General features: G+C 40.0%; 1 protein-coding gene across 1 annotated transcript in view; it reads left to right on the top strand.

Moving 5' to 3' along the window:
• The first annotated feature begins 18,469 nt into the window (after window positions 1-18,469).
• The window catches only part of megf11 (multiple EGF-like-domains 11), a 99,306-nt gene continuing 96,998 nt past the window's right edge, over window positions 18,470-20,777 (top strand). Inside the window, exon 1 of the mRNA XM_049575385.1 lies at window positions 18,470-18,680. The gene's annotated coding sequence lies outside the window, so the exon portion shown is untranslated. The remainder of the gene's footprint in view (window positions 18,681-20,777) is intronic.

Below are 20,777 nucleotides of genomic sequence, written 5' to 3'. Positions count from 1 at the left end.
ATTCGTCTTCCGGACAGCATGGCTGTGCTTGGGACAGCGCTCCCTCTGCTGGTGATGGGTAATGTTACAACAGTGGAGGAAAAAACATTCAGATATTTCAGCAGTGGTACCCACGGGCGGATTAGGAGACAGTTGGTCCCTGGGCACAGATATGCAACAGGCCCCACCACCTCTCCTACTTTGTTGTTGTTTTGCATCTGTCTTTAGTCCTAATGCACCCTTTTGTGTGTCTTTAGGGTTATTTTGTGTCTTTTGTTGTTATTTTCTGTCTCTTTGTGGTTGTTGTGCCTGTGTGTGTTGTTATTTTGTGTCTCTTTACAGTTCATTAGCATCACTTTGTGGTCTTTTTGTGGTGACATTTTGGAATTGAAGGCCAGGAGCACTTCGGGCAGGCTTGTTCAGTAAACCATCCATGGCAAAACCACAGTGTAGAAAATACTCTGTTACAAATAAAACATTTCACTTACGTAAAGTCCTTTATTCCCTATATGCTATACAGGCAATGAACACAGAATGACTGTATCGGGGAACACTAATATTTTATAAGATGTGCTCTCTTTTTATCTATATAATTTTTTGCTCCTACCTGCCTATTTGCACTATTGTATGATATGTTTTGTAAAATGTATATTTTTAACAGTGTATTGTGTCATGTGTCTACATGTACTTTTGGTGTGTTTGAGAGAATCCAAAGACAAATGTGTATGGAGGTAGACAATAAAGTTATCTATCTATCTAAAACATTAAGCATTAAAATATACTTAACCCTTTATTATTCACACTAAGACAAAAAAAAAATAATGGAAATTGTGTTCTTCATTTTTTATTTCCTTTACCACTTCATGGTATTCATAAAACATAAAGAAAAAAAAACACAAAATTGCAAATCATGTACTGTTATAATGCCAGTAACATGTTTGTATACCAAAGTAAATTTATTATCTTAGCATCACCACCTTTACCATAAAATGACAATTCAATTGTTCAGGTGAACATGGTTTTAGATAGTAAAAAATCCTTCTTAAGAAATTACACTGTGATGAGTGTAGGGCTTTTACGCAGTCTTGAACATTTTTCAACTTGGTGCTCAGAAACACCCCCTCCAAAAAAAAACACCCAACCAGCAGTACCCTGTGCAGAATTCATGTCCAGCACCTCATCACACGGCCTGTGTTTGTAGTGCAGTATAAGTCACGACACTTCTGTTGCAAAGCATCAAAAAATTAAAAAAAACACTTTGGTGAACATGGCCCCAAATGGCAATAATTGTTTTATTACAAACCCACTGTTTAAAAGAATCAGAGAAGAGCTGGGTAATGAAAGCATTCTCACTGCAATCTCAAGTGATTTACTCCAGGCATGACGCTGTATGTGACCTCTGACTCCAATTCTGAACATTTTGGTACCAACATTTTTGAACAGCACCCTCTAGAGAGTGAAATCTAATGAATGTGACAACCAACCCTGTTCTCCCCTACAACAAAAGCCATAACCTGTATAATCCAGTGCAGTTACAAAAGAGATGAGATGCAAGTTTGGCTGTTGTGCCACAGAGTCTAACAATGAGAAAACCAGGCAGCATAAATAAAACTGAATATGACACATTTCTCATAAAATAAACTATTCTTATTCAGGAGCTCTTGTCCCACCATTATCTTCCTTTAAATATTTAATTACCCATAATGCAGCATAACAATGATGCACTTGGACCTTCCAATAATCTCCATGCTAAAATGTATAATTTCAATTATCCTGTTTCGGGTAATTCACTGACTTACCAGATGTAAGCACAAAATATATTCAAATCAAGAGCCAAAAAGAGTGTACCAGCAAAATAAAAATGAATGACATGCAAATGTTACTTTCATGCAGGCTGTGTCATTATTATGCAAATAGTGTCAATGCTTTTAATGCAGACTCTTCGAACACATTTGTAAGGCACTTCATTTAATGTAATTAATTTCTGATCAGGATGGAATACATTTATGATCAGTGGATATTAAATAAACATATTTTAAGTCTCCATTTTTAACAAAACAATGTAAAAGCTACCTATTTAAGGACTGTATTGGGTAAACCTTTTATGAAGACAATGGGAATGAAGGGGTGAGAGCCCTTCGTTTTCTGAAGACAACGAGCCTTCCTCCATGCGGAAGAATCTCAGAAAGAGGAGAATAAAGGTGAAACACTGGTCACCTGAAGAAAACATCTCTCTTGAATCCTGTGACCTGGAACTCGAGAGGTCTCCTTCTCTAAGAAAGACTGGCCTTCCTATGTTTGAGGAGTCACAACAGAGTAGTGAAAGATCTCCCTCTATTCAGGGCAAGGACAGGGAAAGACAGGAGCCTCTAAAGTAGGAAGACAGGAGCAGGAGATGAAAGAGAGGAAAAGAAGAGTCCAACAAATTATCAAAGACTGGGACAGGGAAGAGGAGGAGAGGAAGCAGGAGAGGATTAGAGGATGGAGGAATATTCAGCAGCACAAAGAGTAACTCCCCCCGAAACCACAAATCGTTGTTTTTAAATTTCTGTTCCTGCACAAATAAAACAAACAAGATTCAACGTGTTAATTAGTGAACTTCAGAGGTGTTGCTATTTGGTATTGGTGTTTTTGAACTTTGGAGAGAGCCAGGTTAGCTGCTTCCAGTCCTTATGCCAAGCCAAGCTAATTGCTGTCTGAATCCAGCTGTATACTTCACACACTTCAATCTTAAAATGAAACTTTTTGAGGGAAAGCAAATAAGAATATTTCCCAAAATGCCCAACCATTTATTTGAGTATATATATGTTGTTGTTGTTTTTTAATTTTCAATATGTTTGAGTTCAAAATAGGTCCATTTATGGATCATTTACTCAGTGTACTGAGCTAATCAACAGTGTGGGAACATTTTTAGTTTAATGAAGGCATCAGTGAGAATACTTTCTATTTCTGTGGGCATATAAATACCTTCTATGACCGATATAATCATCATTAAGAATTAAGTGATACTACTTAGTTAAGTTCAAAGATAGGTGATTAACCTATTAATCACACTTTGTGATGTGGCACCAGGCCAACATGTCCTCTGTAACAACTCGCAGCACACTAACAAATGATACAAATGGGGTCTGTTGACTCTTTCCTGTTGGGAGGTGTACAGGCGGGGTGCAACTGGGCTGCTCCACAGAAGGAGGGGCTGGCAACTAGAAGAGAAGGTGAAGAGGGCAGAGGAGAAGCAAAGACAGAAGAGAGAAAAGAGAGAGGAAGGAAAAAAAGATGATGGAGAAGATGGAGGATGGGTCTGAGGAACGGGGGGGGGACCAAATAGGGGGAGGTAATTCCTCCTTCCTTCCTCCAGTGCTGGTGTCCACCACCAGTTTCTTTCTCAATTATCCTCTGGCAAAACAGCCCACTGCAGCTAAGTGTCCTCAGCCTCCTTTAGATTGGTTTGTCACCTCCTTTAACTCCTCCAACACCTCAGGTTTTCTGTCTGCAGCCACAGAAGCTGCAGTCCTTCTGCTCTGCTGACACCCAATGTTCAGTCGTTCTCCTCTGTTGTGAAAAGCCCTGCTTCTGGTTCCTGAGTGTTCTGACTGAGTGTAGCTTCCTGCAGCTCCCCCCATCCTTAGCAAAAGCTGCTGTCCTTTAAAACACAGACCTGTGTCTCCACTGAAAAACAACTTGTGAAAGTGCTGACAGAATCAGTGGCTACAGGAACATCTGTTTCAGCACCAGCCGACCTGCAGCTGCCATATTTCAATTATATTCTTTTTTGGTTCATGCTTTATCGTGATATATTAAAAATTAGATACCAAAAAAAGTGTCATTGCATTGATTCATCTTTGTGAATGTAGATTGCATTTTTTTTCACCACATAAGCAGCTGTTAATTTTGCTTTTTGTCTCAAAACTCCAACATGGGAAAATTATTTAAATCTTTTATTTAAGTTAAAGTACTACAGTGTAGAAATACTCCACTGCAAGTAAAAGTACTCATCATGCAGGACGGACTTTTTTAGATTATGACAACATGATGTAAAATAAAAGGGAATTATTATTGCAGATGAATTAACAGGTAAGCAGCATTTGATTGTTGAAGGTCATTGTAATAGTTTTGCATGCTGTTGGGTTATTTAATCTGAAACAATGCATCATAAGTAAGTACTAAAGCTGTAGTGGAGTGAATAAAAAAACACTAAATCTCACTTTCAAAAGTAAATGATAAATGGACCTGCACTTGTTTAGCCCTTTTCTACTCCTCTGGCCACTCAAAGTGCTTGTTACACTGTGAGTCACATTCACCCATTCACACACACATTCACACACTGGTGGATGAGACCACTGTACAAGGTGTCACCTGCTACACAGCTTTTTTTAACACACCCACGCACCAGTGGAGCAGCCATTTGCGGCTCTGTATCTTGCCTTAAGGACACTTTGACATGCGGCCTGGAGGAGCCGGCAATTCAACTGTTGATCTTCCGATTTGTGGACAACCTGCTCTATCTTCCAAGCCACAGCTGCTCTGAATGTAGTGCAATGGATGCATAAAGTACCATGAAATGAAAAATCACTGGCATGATATAATACCTCAGACTTGTACTCAAGCAAACTTAAATGTAAATGTATAGTAAATGTATTCAGATGACCAGTGGTTAAAGATAAAGTCTGGAAAACCTGCTGGTTGTGCATCCATCCATCCACCATCAATTTCTGCATTTGACTTCAAAGTGCTGAATATAAATCAGTTTATTTTGCACATCTCAAAGTGAAATCTGACAAATATCTAAACACAGACCTGTTCTGTGCGAAGGAATGACTGTCTCTGAGTCAAATGTGGTGACTCATTTTGTAAATGAAACTCAGTCTTTTGCAGCAACTACACCAACAGCAGGGAAATGTATTCTGTGAGAAAACAATGTTGGCAGCGCTAAATATCACAATAAGCTAAACAATGGCACTTAGGAGCTCAGCAGTGAAGATGGGACAATAGAAAAGAAACATGTCGAAATTCCTGACACAAAACAAATGTTTAAAGTTTGTGTTTTTAGTTTTTTTCACGACGCCTTCAGGTCAAATCTTCATTTGAGTCAGCTGTGGTTTAGTGAGGCTATTGTTACTGTATTGTGCTTAGTTCACAGATGAATATGATGATGATTCTTCATGGATTTTTTAGTGAGGTGCATCCAGATTTAAGGTTTTAAACTGCAGTGGTTTCCTCCTCTGGGTCTCCAGGAAAGTGAAACCTCAGTCAGAGGGCAGAAAGAGACTCTGCAGAGACCTGAGAGGAAACAACAGAAAGCTAAGAACAGGAGCGAAATGTCAGCGGTGTAAGACAAAAACACTTGACAGAGTTGGACATGAGACCAGCTGCAGGATTTAGATCTTTACCCCAGTAAATGTAGGAACATTCATTCATTCATTCATCTTCTAACCGCTTCATCCTCTTGAGGGTTGCGGGGGGGCTGGAGCCTATCCCAGCTACATCGGGCGAGAGGCAGGGTACACCCTGGACAGGTCACCAGACTATCGCAGGGCTGACACATAGAGACAAACAACCATTCACGCTCACATTCACACCTACGGGCAATTTAGAGTCATCAATTAACCTAGTCCCCAATCTGCATGTCTTTGGACTGTGGGAGGAAGCTGGAGTGCCCGGAGAGAACCCACGCTGACACGGGGAGTACATGCAAACTCCACACAGAAGGGCTCCCACGCCCGGGATCGAACCGGCAACCCTTTTGCTGTGAGGCGAGAGTGCTAACCACCACACCACCGTGCTGCACCACAGTGTAAATATACAGTAATATTAATGTTCCCCTTTATATATTTGGTATCTTTTCTTGCAATGGCTGTTGAGCGATTTAAAAGAAGCTGTTGATGACTCTTTTTATATTGAACAGACGTTTGACGTTTAACAGGATCTCAGACTTGTGCTCAACCGTCCAGAGCTTTATCTTCAATGCCCTGCTTACCATTGATACACTTGCTAAAACATCAAATCTCTAATGGCTTTTGCATATAAAGCTGTTCCTTTATGATTAATCTCAGAACATTACAAAGATTTGAAAAGCACTTATTAATTTATTAAACTTTCTGATCTATTCTCTCAGATAGATCACAAGATGTAAAAACTTTTTGATCTCCCTTTAATTTAGAGTACATACTGTACGAGTCAAACCGTTTGACTTCTGCGGAAAAAATTAATCACAACCACCAATGAATGGCTTCACCTGTTAGGCACGAGCCCATCACCTTCCCCAGTGAATGATGTGTCAGCTGTCAGCCTCACCGTACCATGTAGATTAGACATCAAGCACAACTTGAAACCGGCTGCCATTTTTACAATCTGCTCTGAAGTCTCTACACATTGTCCTGACAGACACAAGGCCACTGAGCCGTGCCCGGTTTACCAAAAGCATCTTACCGCCAAAATCATCTTTTTCTCCATAAACCAAGACTGACAGAGAGGAAAGATTGGTCGTGTCCCATCTCAGGCCCATGGACAGGAACCGTGTGAATTCTAAGTTGCTTTTGACAAATTGGGTTGTGGGCGCTTGAGCATATCAGACCTGACTACAAAACCGCTCTCCCACATGGACCATAAAACATCTACACCAGTGGTTTTCCTTCCCGGGGATCGAGGAGTTGCATGTACTGTAGATATTGCTTTGTGTTATGGGTTCAAAAGCTGACTGGGAACCACTCAGAAAGAATATTTTCATCTGTGGGAATGCAAGGAGTCCTCCAGACACAGTGGGAGGTGTTGCAGTAATGTGACAGAAGTTATTATATTTTTTCACATACTTTATTTCCAACACATTCTTAGAAGCACATAGTATTTGGGTTGTAAAAAAAGAAAATCATAATATCATAAAAAATGATGAAATGATAAAAACTAAAAGGAACGAAGCAACATTAAAGCTTGGAATCTGTACAATAGTATGTACACCTCCATTTCCTCCTCAACCCTAAAATGTTAACACATCTTAACACACATAACATATCACCAGACTTTTAAAGTTGTTATGGAAGTAAAGATTTTGCTGTCTTAGGTGATCCCTCTCAGGCTCCTAGCACCTCAAGTTCGGGACAAACATAACTCCATTCAGATTTTGGGGGCCCTATGCAAGATTTTGATTGCCCCCCGAAAAGTACTGAGCAACATGTGTTTTACTAGGAAGTTTTGATTTCTCATGAAATAACAGGGGATGTGTTATGAGTTAACTTTGGTATAATTACCTAACACAATCTACGTTTGTCTAATCTCAGATACTTAGATAAAAAAGGAGTTATGCTTTACACCATTGCACATAACCTTAGTTCAGTCATGACCACTTTAGTCAAAGAAAACTTTTTTTGTCCATTTGCAGTATTATATTTGGTGGTATTGCTCTGTTCTGGGGCCTCTCTGCCTTTCCTAAGCCTGCACTGACAGCCTATGGTTGAGAGAGCACACCTTGCTACCCTTTCACACACCTATGTGGAAAGCCTACGACGGAGAGAGCACACCTCTCTGCCCTTCCATGCGCAAACAAGGAAAGTCTGAGGCAGGGAGAGCAGCAGCAAAGACCCCCTGGGAGCAGAACAAAGCAGCATCAATGACAAACAGAAATGACATTGATAAGTCAGACACAGTATGGCAAGGAGGAGCTGGGGTGGAGGTGGGTTGCAAAACAGCTTGCAGAGGAAACAGCAACAGTAGGCAGGCCAGAGCAGTTGATTAGGATGTTTGAGATCAGCTGATGTGGCTGGGATGTGAGCTGAGCTTGACATCGTGTCCTGCCTGAGCAAACACTATGCTCAATGTGAGTGCTACTGTTGGTGTTTCCAGGAAGTTATAGCTACATAATGTAGTCATTGATTAGAAAACTTTTGTACTTCTTTGCAGCAGACGTTTTCAAATTCCTTGTCATTTTGTGTGTTTCCACAAGTAGACTTAAAGAAAAAAAGAAAAAACAATGGACATACAGTTGTTACCATTATTTAGCATTAGATAAATCACAGAGTTATCATGTTACATCTGGAATGTAAGACAGCTACAAAATAACAACCTACCACTGTGAAACATCCTGCTTTAGTCTTAGTTGCGATGATGGTTCAGCTTGTGTTCCTTCACTTTCAGGGTCTGACTCATGCTCAAATTGGTATGGGAAAAGTGACACCATAGTTACCTTGATTACAGCAGTGTTTTTAGCTGTCCAGGTAGCCTCAGGAGCTGAAGTCTGGTTAAGGTAAGGGGCATGACATTTTCAACACACGCTCTAGGCAATTGACCGATCACAACAGAGTGAGCCAGCTGACCAATCAGAGCAGGCTGGGCTTTTTGGGAGGCAGGCCATGAGCTCACAAAGGCCAGTGTTTCAGACAGAGGTCTTGCAGCAATGGGCTGTATGAGAATAATAATGAAAGCATGTAAACCTATTTTGGTAGACCCCAAAAATACAAATATAACCCCAATAATGAGAATAATAGATCCTCTTTAAATAAACCACAGTAAATACAATATTTGTCTTGATGCCATAAGCTCATGTGTGATCCCACTCAGGGCCTTTTGCTTGATCTTTTCAAAGTTTGATGCATATTTTAGCGTTATATTTTCATTAGAGAGGGCTGAATCTCACCTGTCTTCATGTGTAAGATGTCTCAATGTAGAAAGGATGACAAGGCCACGAGATATGATGCACAACACAACCATATAACGAAGGCCATTTGTTCATTAAAATGACAAATATCATGGTGCAAAGTCTGGTATGGTAATGAAAGAAACAAAGGGAGCACTGCTGAAATAAAACGTTAACCTAAAATTACCCAAGAAATTTATAGTAACAGGTAAAACATTAACACTTTAATAGGAAACAAAACCAGCAGCTAGTTTGGAAAACTATAGGCAGGTAGTTTAGTCATATTTCAATCAAATGTATTTTTTCTTGAAGTGATTATTATTACAGTGGCCTTTCATATACTAGGGTTTAACGTACATTTGTGCTTTTCCTTATGACTTCTTATGCGGAACTTTTAAAAAGAGGGAAAAAAAGAAGAAGAAGAAGAGAAGATATACTTTATGAATCCCAGAGGGGAAATTAATTTTTTCACTCTGTCTACACACAGGCCTGAAACACACACACACACACACACACACACACACACACACACACACACACACACACACACACACACACACACGCACAAACAGGACCTACACATGCAGTAAATGGAGAGACGTCAGAGGGAGGGGGCTGCCCAGAGCAGTTAGGGGTTTGGTGCCTTGCTCAAGGGCACCGCGGCAGTGCCCAGGAGGCAAATTGGCATCTCTTCAGTCACCATCTGACTGAATGTAGGCATGTAGGGATGTAACATATAGTTGTTGCAATGTAATGTATTAAATCATGGGCTGCAGTGCTGGCAAACTGTTGAAAATTAGACTGTGAGGGTACTTATCCCAGTTTCTCTTGACTTTTAATCATTAATTTTGTTTAACATGTCATGTCTGAAGCAACTGCAAAATGTGATTTATTTTTCTCCACAGAATCCTGGAGTGCTTGTTTTGTTGGGGACAGTAATTAACTTACTTATAACTGCCTAAACTGTCCATTTTGCCTGTCTCTGAAATTATTGTATTGTCACTATCTGTTGGCAAAATAGCACAAAATGTCAGTTTTCTTTTAGGATGATATAGAAGGATGATTTTTATTTTCTATTTTCATCTTGTGCTCATCAAAATTTTTTAATCTTTTCTAGGGGTAGTCCAGAGACCAGGGAGCTTTCAGGAACTGCTTGGCTTAATTGGTAGGACTTGCTCTGACTCTGTTATCAATACATCTCTATGCACCACACAATGCAAAAGTAGATGTGGAGTGTTCCATGTTGTTGCTAGCATCCTTTTCATTGCAGTGGATCCAGCTTGCCATAACGTTCTCTCAGACATGTTTAAGTTCAAGTTAGAGTCATAATTTAATAACATTAATGTATGGGAGTGGGGTAAAAGCAGTCTGATCAAGAAATTATAATATTTGCCAATTATGATATTCCATTTTTCTTGTGTTCTTCTACAGGTAATCAGTTCCTCCCCAAAATGGACTCAGCTTAGTGTTATTTCACTCGGATAATTGAGTTTCATTGTGCTGAATGATGAGCAGAGTTTGTTTCTACATTCATCTGCTGAAGTTGCTCACCTTAAATCTGAATTTAAGACGTGTACATATGAGCATGATTTTGTGACATCATTGTTTAACGAAGAATCCAGGTCCAACATGCAACTTACACAAGTGTGATGTGGAAACTTGAAACCTGCAGTGCACATACTGAGAAAGGATGTTTCAGTGATGGAGGAGACATCTTGGGTCGAGTAGTTAACATTTTTATATGAATAATGGAGATTCTGGATTTTTCAATGAGGAAGAAGGAGCAGATGTAATTCTAAGATTTTTTTAAACAAAGTAATTGAATCTTTTTTTGTGGAAAAACCCTATCAGACTCAAATTATTATTCAAAGCAGAGTATTTTTTTTTTGTCTTTTTCTTTATATCTTAACATGTCTGGAGGGGATCTTTAAAAAATTCAGCAGCAACATTTCTTTCCAGAGTCAGTGTCCCTGATTCTGTGGATAATTCACAGACCTCAACAGATTTTTAGGGAGGACTATTCCTTGGTTAGAAAGTAGTTAAGATAAAAACAGCTGACTGGGAGGTCTGTAGATTATCCAGCAGTGTGAAAAGCTGTGAACACCACAAATAAAATTACATTTATCTCCATTTTAATGTAGTGGCAGCAGAAAGCTGAGGGATGGATATCTGAAAAATAAAATGAAAAACTATTTATTCTCTGCTTCCAACTCAATTGGCAAACAATCTAACTTTTAACTTCCACCAATCAGATTTTGCCTCAATCTCTTTGAGCCAATCACTTTGCTGCGGTCAAACTTGAAATAAACAAATGCCACACAAACTTGCACTCTGTTATTTTAATTTCTTTTTTTCTTTTTCTCTCTATCACTCTTTTTAAGTATGGTTTCTGTTTTGTAGCATCTGATGGTTTACACCACACACTTGTAACTCTCACATGGTCATTTAAGCAGTCTATGCTTACTTGTGTGAGAAATTCCAGCCCATACTGTGTGTGGCTGGTGACGGACGTATCTGTCTAAATCCATGGCTGAATATCATACATATTCATGTTAGTTTATCAATCTTAGCTTGTCACAAATTGGCTCAGTGAATGTGATATGTGGGGAGTCCACACAAAAGATTTAGTTAAAAGAACCAGAATTTATTGAACTCAGATTGTCTTAAATTAATAATGGACTGTGTAGGTCAGCAAAGTCAGTAATGAAAGCCATGCAGGGATGTGTGTGTCAGGTGTGCTGCAATGAAACTAAAAGGCAATGATGCAGGGGGAAGGTCTCACCCTCCCATGTCCACTGCATCACTGCCTGATGCAACACATTCTCACTCCCACCTCGTCACATATCGACGTTTGGTCATGGACTTTCCACATCCAGATACGACGTGAAAGACACCCTGGGTGCGTTGGTTGTAGATGTTCTGGGATACTGTGTCAAGTTATGCCTGTTACATGCATTGCCTTCTTTCAAAATACACTTCTGTTTCCGCAGGAAATTTAACATTTACATACAGTGTCTTTCAAAATAAACGCACAACGTAAGTAAAACTACGCAAATTGAGGTTTTTGTCCTCCAGCAACACACATGGTTGGGTTTAGGCAACAAAGCATGTGGTTGGGTTCAGGAAAACAGAACACGGTTTAGCTTTTTAATCTTATGGGATGCAAGCACTGCTCTGAAAGTCAGTGTTTGTTGGACCCATCCACCACCCCTCCTAACAGCCCCATTAGGACTTTCGCTGCCCTAACTTTCGTTCTTGTCCAGATGCATTTGCCTCTGACACTGGCGAGTGCTGTTAAACTATAATGGTGACTTGCCACGTATCATGCCAACATTAAAGGGCGGCTTTTTGCGTCAGTGTCTGATGCGTCACTGAATACTTCTTTCTTTCATTTTGTTTTACATAATGTTTCTTTTGTAATTTGGGTGGACTGACCCTTTAACTGTCAGAAGAGGGAAGGCAAAAGGCAAAAAAGTCAGAGATCGCTGCAGGGCAAACACACATAAGGGACAATGGCCACTGAGAATTAGAACAGACTTCACACAGGCCACCAACTTACAGCTCCAGAGTTTCAGTCCAACACCATTTACTCAGCAGACATAGCTGCACCATGAGGAGACAGCAGATGAAACATGAAAGGAACAAACTCAGATGCACTGATGGAGGATAAGCAGCAGTGCTGGAAAAGCAGAATACGCTATGTCTTGTTTGATGCTGTGGATTTGTTGCCTCATCCACCACTACTTTGTTTGGGGAGTCAGGGATTTGTGGTCAGGGATTACAGCAGGCCACAAAGGCAGCTTCTGAAGCAGCCGATAACAGCAGTCAGTTGCTCCGGCTGAGAAGAGAGGCCAACTGTTGGGGTCCCAAACATGCAAATCTGTGCAATGACTAAGACAGAAATTTAGCCACAGGATGGGACAGTTATTGTACAACTGGGTACTCGTGCTCCGCTTTCAGTTCTTGGGAAAACTGTTTTAATAAGAATACTAATTTCTTTCTATTCAGCGGCTGAATCTCATTTGGAGTGTTTGAGATTCCTTCCTCGATCCGCACTCAAGGTAATCATGTGAAACACATGGACTTCATATTCAAGTGTTGGCCCATTTTAATCATTTTTTACAGAATGAAATTCATATCATTGTTTCTTTCACCTTGAGTGTCCTCCCTTTGGTCCAGATGGAGTCTACTCAGACTAAAGCAGACTTGTTAAATTAATTTCTCCTCAAAATTCTGTGCTATTTAAAATGTGCTTTGAGTTATATGTGTTTTCTCAACTAATGGCTTGCATAGATAGAGGCAAATCTCTGAAAAGATAACAGCAAAAAAATCATGCATGAAAAGGATCAAAAGAAAACAAAGGAGAATTCAAGGAGGGGGAAAATACAAATAACTTCAGGAGAGGATTTTTCCAAAAAAGAACTTGTTTGCAGATCCTTGAGTGGTGTAATGGATTTTCATGTTTCATACAGAGCATAATGTCCCTTAGCCAGTGGCAATGGGAAGGTGGAGCTGCGCCCTTCTGTTTGGGTAAGATAACTCAGCAAGCTAATACAGAAGCAAAGGCAACTGTGTCTTCTTTTACTTTTGGGCAGATGTAGTTCATCTGGAGCCGCGCCAAAGACGGCACACAGAGGACTGCATGCGCTGAATGTGGCTGCAAACACATTTCTGATAAAGTACGAAAAACAAAAGTCCAACACTCAGCTGTACTGAGGCAGAATAAGTACTTGTAAATGACTGAGACATGAACACACACACACACACACACACACACACACACACGGGGTACGCCGCTGGGAATAGTGCGGGTTTGATTTAGCGGAATGGACTATGTTCAACTTGATCAAAGCAAACAGACAGCACTCACCTGAGAGCTGCTCGTATGGTGTAAAGTTACTAAATACATAGAGTCAGCTATTGTACTTCAAGGGACAGTTCAATCCCAAATCAAAAACACATATTTTTTTCTCTTACCTGCAGTCTTCTTTATCAATCAAGAATGCTTGGTGTGAGCTGACGAGTGTATGAGTGCGATATCGGCCGTAGAGATGTCTGCCTTCTCTCCAATATAATGGAACTAGATGGCACTCAGCTTGTGGTGCTCAAACAGCCAAAAAATATATTTGAAAAAATCATGACCCAGTTACTGAAGATAATCCACAGACCTTGTTGTGAGCAGTTTCATGTAGGAACTATTTTTTTTCTACCAAACTACACCTGCCAACCTTATCACTGCACAGAGGGAAGTGTGCATCTACTACTTGCTCACCATTGCTCTAACTGAGGGTGACACCATTAATGTTTACATGTCACTATGTCACAAGCACAAGCCTTTTGTCCATGAATAATAAGGCATGCTTTCTTCTGCCTGGTGACATGGTTGGCAGGTGTTGTTTGGAAGAAAGAAAATAGTTCTTACGTGAAACTACTCATAACAAGACCTGTGGATTGTCATGAGTAATATGGTCATGACTTTTGGAAAGAGACATTGCTGTTGAGTTCTCAGATGAATCTTCTTGCGCTTTGAGCACCACAAGCTGAGTGCCATCTAGTTCTATTATTTTCAGAGAAGGCAGACGTCTCTACGGTTGATATCTCCAACGCTCGGCAACTCACATCAAAACAATCTAGACTGACAAATAACACTACAGGCAAGAGTAAAATATGTATTTTTGATTTTAGGGTGAACTGTCCCTTTAAGTACAAATTTGAACTGTATTTGAACTTCACTTGAGCATCTCCATGTTATGCCACTTTAATTTTCTACTACACTGCATTTCAGAGTATATATTTCACAGGTAGAGCAACTAGCTACTTTACAAAATACGACTTTGCGTACAAAACACATGGCGACCTTTTAAAATATGCTGAATTAGAGCTGAAACAATTCGTCAATTAATTGATTAGAAAATTAATCGTAGTCATTTTTCAAATGTCACACATTTCAGATATGAGGATTTGCTGCTTTTCATTGTCGTAAATCACAGTGAACTGAATGCTGTGAGAGTTTGAACCACTGGGTGAACAAGACAAGCAATTTCAACATGTCATTTTGAGCTCTGGGAAAATGTGGTGGGTGTTTCCAACTATTTCCTGACATTTTACAGACCAAACAATTAATTCATTGAGAAAATAATCAACATGACAGTCAATAATTAAAATGATCATTAGTTAAGAGCTCTATGTAATTATAAGACTCTCAAGGGCCATTTTGAAAAGTGCTTTTTCTTTTGTGCATTTTCTAAATACATATTGCAGTTTATACGGAATAAATACTGAGTGTGTTATTGGTGCCTGCTCTGACACTGTCTATATGTACCAGGTCATATTCACATGCTGTGCTAATTGCGATGGAATGTAGATGTGTAGGGAGACTGTAAAATCTCCCACTGACCCTCTGAAAATAGCCTGTATTTTCTTAGAGCATAATGTGTGAAAGATATTTTTTTGGTGTTGTTGTTATTTCAGGGACTTGGGGTGTTTGACATTGAACATAATCACTGAGAAACATCTGAAAAAGTAAGGGTATCATGGAAAGTAATAGGTTGTGAAAACATTTTTTAAAAGCACATTTTGATACAGCTAAGTGGCTCAGTAGAGTTTAGTTGAGGCCAATAGCAAGATTGGAGTGGCTGCCGAGGTGTTAATTGGTGGTGCAGATGTGTAGCTGTTCTTAGATCCAGAACATTTACAAAGTAAGCCATGAACACTTGTTATGCTCCCTGTTGTGTCTCGTTTTACTTCTCAGATTTCTTGTCTGCTCCTGTGGCATGTCATCATGTTAAACTATATGTTCTTGTTATCAACAAGCCTCATGAAAAACCCAGAACCAGCAATGTCTCAGTCCATCTTTCAGTTCTCTGTGACTTCCTTATGTTGTCTGTGGCACTTGACCCAGAGCACATTTGTTCCTGAAGACGTAAATCGTTAAATAGGCCCACGACTTTACAGTGAAGGACAGAAATACTTCATGGCCCTGATGGCTGATTGCACAGGTGCTCTTTAGTTGGGCAGGTGAAAGTGCACAAAACCAAATCCAGGAAGTCTTGGCAATTTCCCAAATGCTTGAAGAATAAATTTATAATGGTTTTTGCCCGAGGACAGAGTTCCTTGTACTTTTTTTTTTCTTGTGGTTGTCAGTATCACTTAATATCAAGCAAGACTTCCTGGATTCTGTTTTTTGTTGGCTCGTTTAGTACTTTCTTGAAATCTGTGGACACTGCAGTTTTCAGCCAATGTTACTCAAAAGAGATAAGATGCATTTTTTGGGGGGGATTATTATCAGCTGCAGATTAATACACATTTGGTGCTCTACTGTTTGCAGCAGCAGGACGAAGTATTAGAGGCTGACTCAAAAATATATTGTTATGAACATTTCACACAGTCGAACAGCATGGTTTACTGATGTGTTTTTTATCGTTTTTGGTCAGTGGCTCAGAGGACTCAGAGCTGGCAGAAAACAGAGAGGCAAGAAGAAAAACAGCAGAATTTGAAAACACGCTCTCCTTCTGAAGTTCTCCCTCTCTGTCCTAAGCACTTCCCACTAGACGACCACAGGCATTATGCTCGTGCTTCATACAGTAACCCAGTGTTTTCCATACACTGATTGATGTAATCTTATTTCCCAACCCCAGCACTGTGTGTCACAGCAGGCTGGTGGCCAATAGCAGCACCGGGTCTAACCTGTGTAAAGAAAGTTTGCTGATCCAGTGAGGAGTTGGAACTGTCAGGTCCCCCAGTGGTGGGGTTTGCGCTGGCTGTATTCGGGTTGCTGCAGCGATTGACTGGGGATCCATCCCCAGGGCTACTGTCCACTTCACCCCCAGTGAGGTGGTCTGTCAGGGTGGGGTGTGAAGTGAAGGACACACTTTGATTTAAAGCTCTATCTAACGTTATATACATGAATGTGAACTTAAAGCCGCAGCTGTGAACCAAAGGTGAGTCATAGCTATGTTGATGACCTGGCGTCTTATCTCTGAAAAATGGTTGACCCAGAGGTGACCCAGGCAGAGGGCTTACTCATTAGTGATATTATTGCTCCACCTTCACCAATGTTGACATGTTTTATTTCATTTATTGCCCGTCTTCATTTTTGGGTTGCTTTGCAGTCTAGCCAGTTGTTGCCTATGTTGGAATAGTGATTTTCTGCAGGACTCTTTGCTACTGAATCAGGTTTTCACCATCTGAAGGGACGCACACACACACCTGCCCTCGCTCCAAAATGACCTGTGATTAGCCAAAGTGTCCTGTCATGGCCTAAATTTTCTTAAGTCTAAAAACAGATAAGGAGGTGCAGAAGTCTTTTTTTTCTCTCTCAGTCTACTTTAATTACAATATGCTCAAAGTTTATTGTGAGATTTTTGCTCAGTGGCATCTTCATTAAACTGCCAAACCCATCTTAAAGCTGCATCAGGCTTTGGAAACACAGACAATACTTGTTGGTAGGATCACTTCATGGCTGGTTTTGTTGATGATCATAATAATATGGAATATTACCGTACTTATCTTTTAAAAATGTTTTCAGGTAATACAATCATGCAGCAGAAAAAAAGGGACATTTCTCTTATATGATCTGTCCACTACACTCACCAGCCACTGACCTCCCTCTAAGATTCACAGCTACCTCTGTTAAATGTCACAGTGAGAAACTAGATTAAATGATAAGTTTCCAAATCCTCCATGTGGAAAATCAAAAGGTGGATCTTGTCTGTTCTGGAAAACATCAGGATTACAAGGTGTGAGGTTGCTTGACAACATATCCTCCTGAGACTCTACGTCCTCATATATGGACATCACATTTTGGGTTTACATAACCTGATGCTTTATTCTACTTAACTTGCACCTCTTGTCCTCATTCATGGACACTTTGTGTGCCATCTAGTGGTAGTAAGACTGCAATACACTAATCCATGCAAAAACAAGATGGCAGCCATCTTTGCCAAGTCAATCTGCAGCAAACCGTGACACAAAAGTAGACAAGGTCTAAATCCTGATCAAATTTTATGGTTGAAACTTGTTTATTTATGATTAATAATGTCCGTAGTTTGAAGCTAAGACACTGTTAATTAAGAAGCACTCATCTGAAGACATTAGGACTTCATTATCATCTCATTTGAGGACATTGGGATTTAATTATCATTGACAATGTTTCCTTTTTTTTTTTTTTACACTTATTGGATCCTACTGGTCCCAAATAGCTAAGAGAAATTAAAAAGCATACCAAACAAATAATTCATGTCTCGGGAGGATAGAGCGATTCCTGAAACACTGCGAAAACTTTCTGCGATCAATCATTAGTCACCCCTCATCTCTAAGCTGCAGCATAAACCTGTCAGAGGCAGGTGAGGATACATCAGTAGCCTACGTGTGGGTTTTCAATCATCTAAACACTGAAGGCAAACCTCATTTTTAGCCTGATCTAAGTCAAACTTTTTCTCCTGGTTCAGAGGCGAGTGTTCACCCTTGCAGAAAAATATAGGATCTAATTATGATCATTAAGATGTTCCGCGCAATTTACCCACTTTCACCTCATATAATTTTGAAAGTTGCAGCCATGTGGCAAGATGACAGATAATCTTTAATGGCATAAGAAAAAATTATCTTTGCATTTTTAAAAGCGTCCCTACAGGTTGTTTACCTGTTAAAGTTTCAAAGATGGGCAAGAGTTCACAAGTTGTTATAGGAATATTGTGGGATTATTTTTAAAAAGAGAGATGTGTGTGTGTGTGTTTAGGGGAGTGAGGCTGGGTGATGGAGAGGGGGGGTGCATCATCAGCATCAGCACCCATGACGTCACCAGAGTTTAAAGTGGGCCGCGCTTCACCCAGTGAAGTAGAGGAGAGAGAAGAGGGAGGAAGCAGCGGCGGTTCCTCTCAACAACACCTGACTTCTGCTCGTCTGCTCGTGCGCTGAACAATGCCGGTGTGAACTCCACAAACTACCTCCTTTAACCTGCCTGCGTTTTGAGTTTCCCACTAATGAAACATGGAAGAGCGTGGTGCACCGTGTCGGACCCGCTGAATTCTGTTTTGTTGAGGGCGATAACTTTAAAAACCTCAAGTCTCCAGAAAGGGTGAGTTCAAATGCATTTTCCCCGCAAACCGAACAAAAAGGGCTTTGATTGAATCGGCAGAGGATGCTAATGATGCTGCAGCAGGCATGTCACCACCATCGACAGTATCTGTGGTGATAAACAGCTTTGCAGATGTTTGCTCACAGAGATGAATAGCTTTTGTTGTATTTTTGTTTGTGTTAAAGCGGCCCGCAGTAACTTAGGGCGCAGTCTTTTGGCATTTGCTGCTGTTGGCTGGTTGATGTGACAAATTGTGCTTTCTATTTAATTAGGCTATTGGCGAGTCTATCCCATGGAAATGTGCGTGCTGTGCCAAAGAAAAGGGCTGTATCATCCCGGAGAGTTTTATAATTCTGCAGACATGTAGCCTATTGTGTGCGTGTCTTTTTGTGCACGGCTCGCAGCCTGCATGATCTGCCAGGAAAACTATTAACTTTGAAAAAGCCAGAGATTTAAAAGCCTGTTGTTGTGATGCAGTGAATGCTGATGATGTGGAAGTGTGTTACAGGATGCATAAGCAGCTGGTTTGAACTGCTTCAGAAAAAGTTTAGATTATTTATGGTGATTGTTTTTTTCTGTTTCTGATAAGTTTAGCGAATGCAGCTGATCAAAAACATGCATTTCTTGCCTCACATTAAATTATTATATGTGGCATTAACATTGGTTTAAGTGGCGCCACAATGTCACCATGCCTGTCTCAGTCCAAGATTAATTTCTCCACAAGGATTTAAGATGATTTCACGTCCTTCAAAGTGAAGGATGAGGAGTGAATCCAGCTATCTGTGATGAACATTGTCATTCAGCCTGGAATAAAGACCACATGCGGTATGTTATGTCACTGTTGGGCCACTAGATGACAACAGAGTGCAAGCTAAAGCAGCTGATTAAACTTGCATTAGTCTGTTAGTCAATGAGCAGATCTGCGCCATGGTTTAATAATGGAATCATTACTGCTGTTGATTTCCTTTTGTGGAATAAATAAACAGACCAAGATGGCTTTTGTAGAATCAATGATTTTTATAAAATCACTGGCAGATGCATTAGGTGGACACACACACGTACACACATGCACACGTACACACCCTGTCTCATTTGAAGCAACTGGAGCCCTGGAGTAGACACTGTTGTTTTGCCCTGTTGGAGATGCATACATTGTAGCCCACGCTCTGCATGGGTTCCCCGCATTACAGCAATTTGTCATAAAGTCATTTATCATAAATGTACATTGGCACTAAAGCAAAGCAGGTTTTGTTTTGACCCCTAGACTGACACTTTGCAGATGCAACATATATATATATATATAAAAGATCATGTTGTCAAACATTTAGATTGTTGTTTTCAGATACACACACATCCAATCTTTAATCACCTCCCTATCTTAACATCCTTCATTCTTCCCCCCTTTTAACTACACAAACATCCACATGCACAAATAAATAATTCACATCATGCAAAGTCATGTTCAACTTACAATTACTGTTTGCCTTTGTATTAAGGAGTGAGATGACGGATTTTGTTGTCAAAACAATTTCGAAACCACTAAAGCAACAAACAAAAGCCAGTTGTGATTTTCAGAATAGCAGAAAATGTGGACTAACATCTCGGAGGTTTCATTTTCTTTCATTTCCGACTTTCACGTGCAGCAGTAATTAAGGCTGTCAAACAAAATGACTAAATCCATGTATTTCTTTCTGTATATTTCATTGCTGTCCTGTGAAAACTGTGTATCTCCAAATAGTTAACTTTCCCCCCTGAGCAAAAATAACCGCCTTGTTTTCTGCTTTGTGACAATGCATATTTCAGCTAAGCTAGTGGGGTTTTAAATTGTTAATATCGTAAGACGAATCACCAAATTTGGAGATACGTGGTTTTCTTAGGGCAGCGTTATCTGAACAATGAGTATCCACCTTAACATTATGCACATTTACACAACTTTTTTTAATTTACAATGATAATATGATGTCATTTTTATATTTATTTGTACATGCAGCACATTTATATGGTCACAAAGATGCTGTTTTTTATTGGACCCACATACAGTAGTTTCAGGCTGTTGGGGGATGCCATGCACTTGGAAGTAACATGTTCACTGAGCTT

The sequence above is a fragment of the Epinephelus fuscoguttatus genome, linkage group LG4 (genome assembly GCF_011397635.1).
Source record: "Epinephelus fuscoguttatus linkage group LG4, E.fuscoguttatus.final_Chr_v1".
In the NCBI taxonomy this organism is placed as follows: domain Eukaryota; kingdom Metazoa; phylum Chordata; class Actinopteri; order Perciformes; family Serranidae; genus Epinephelus; species Epinephelus fuscoguttatus.
Note: the sequence above shows the minus strand (reverse complement) of the source record. Positions and strands in the feature narration are given on the sequence as shown.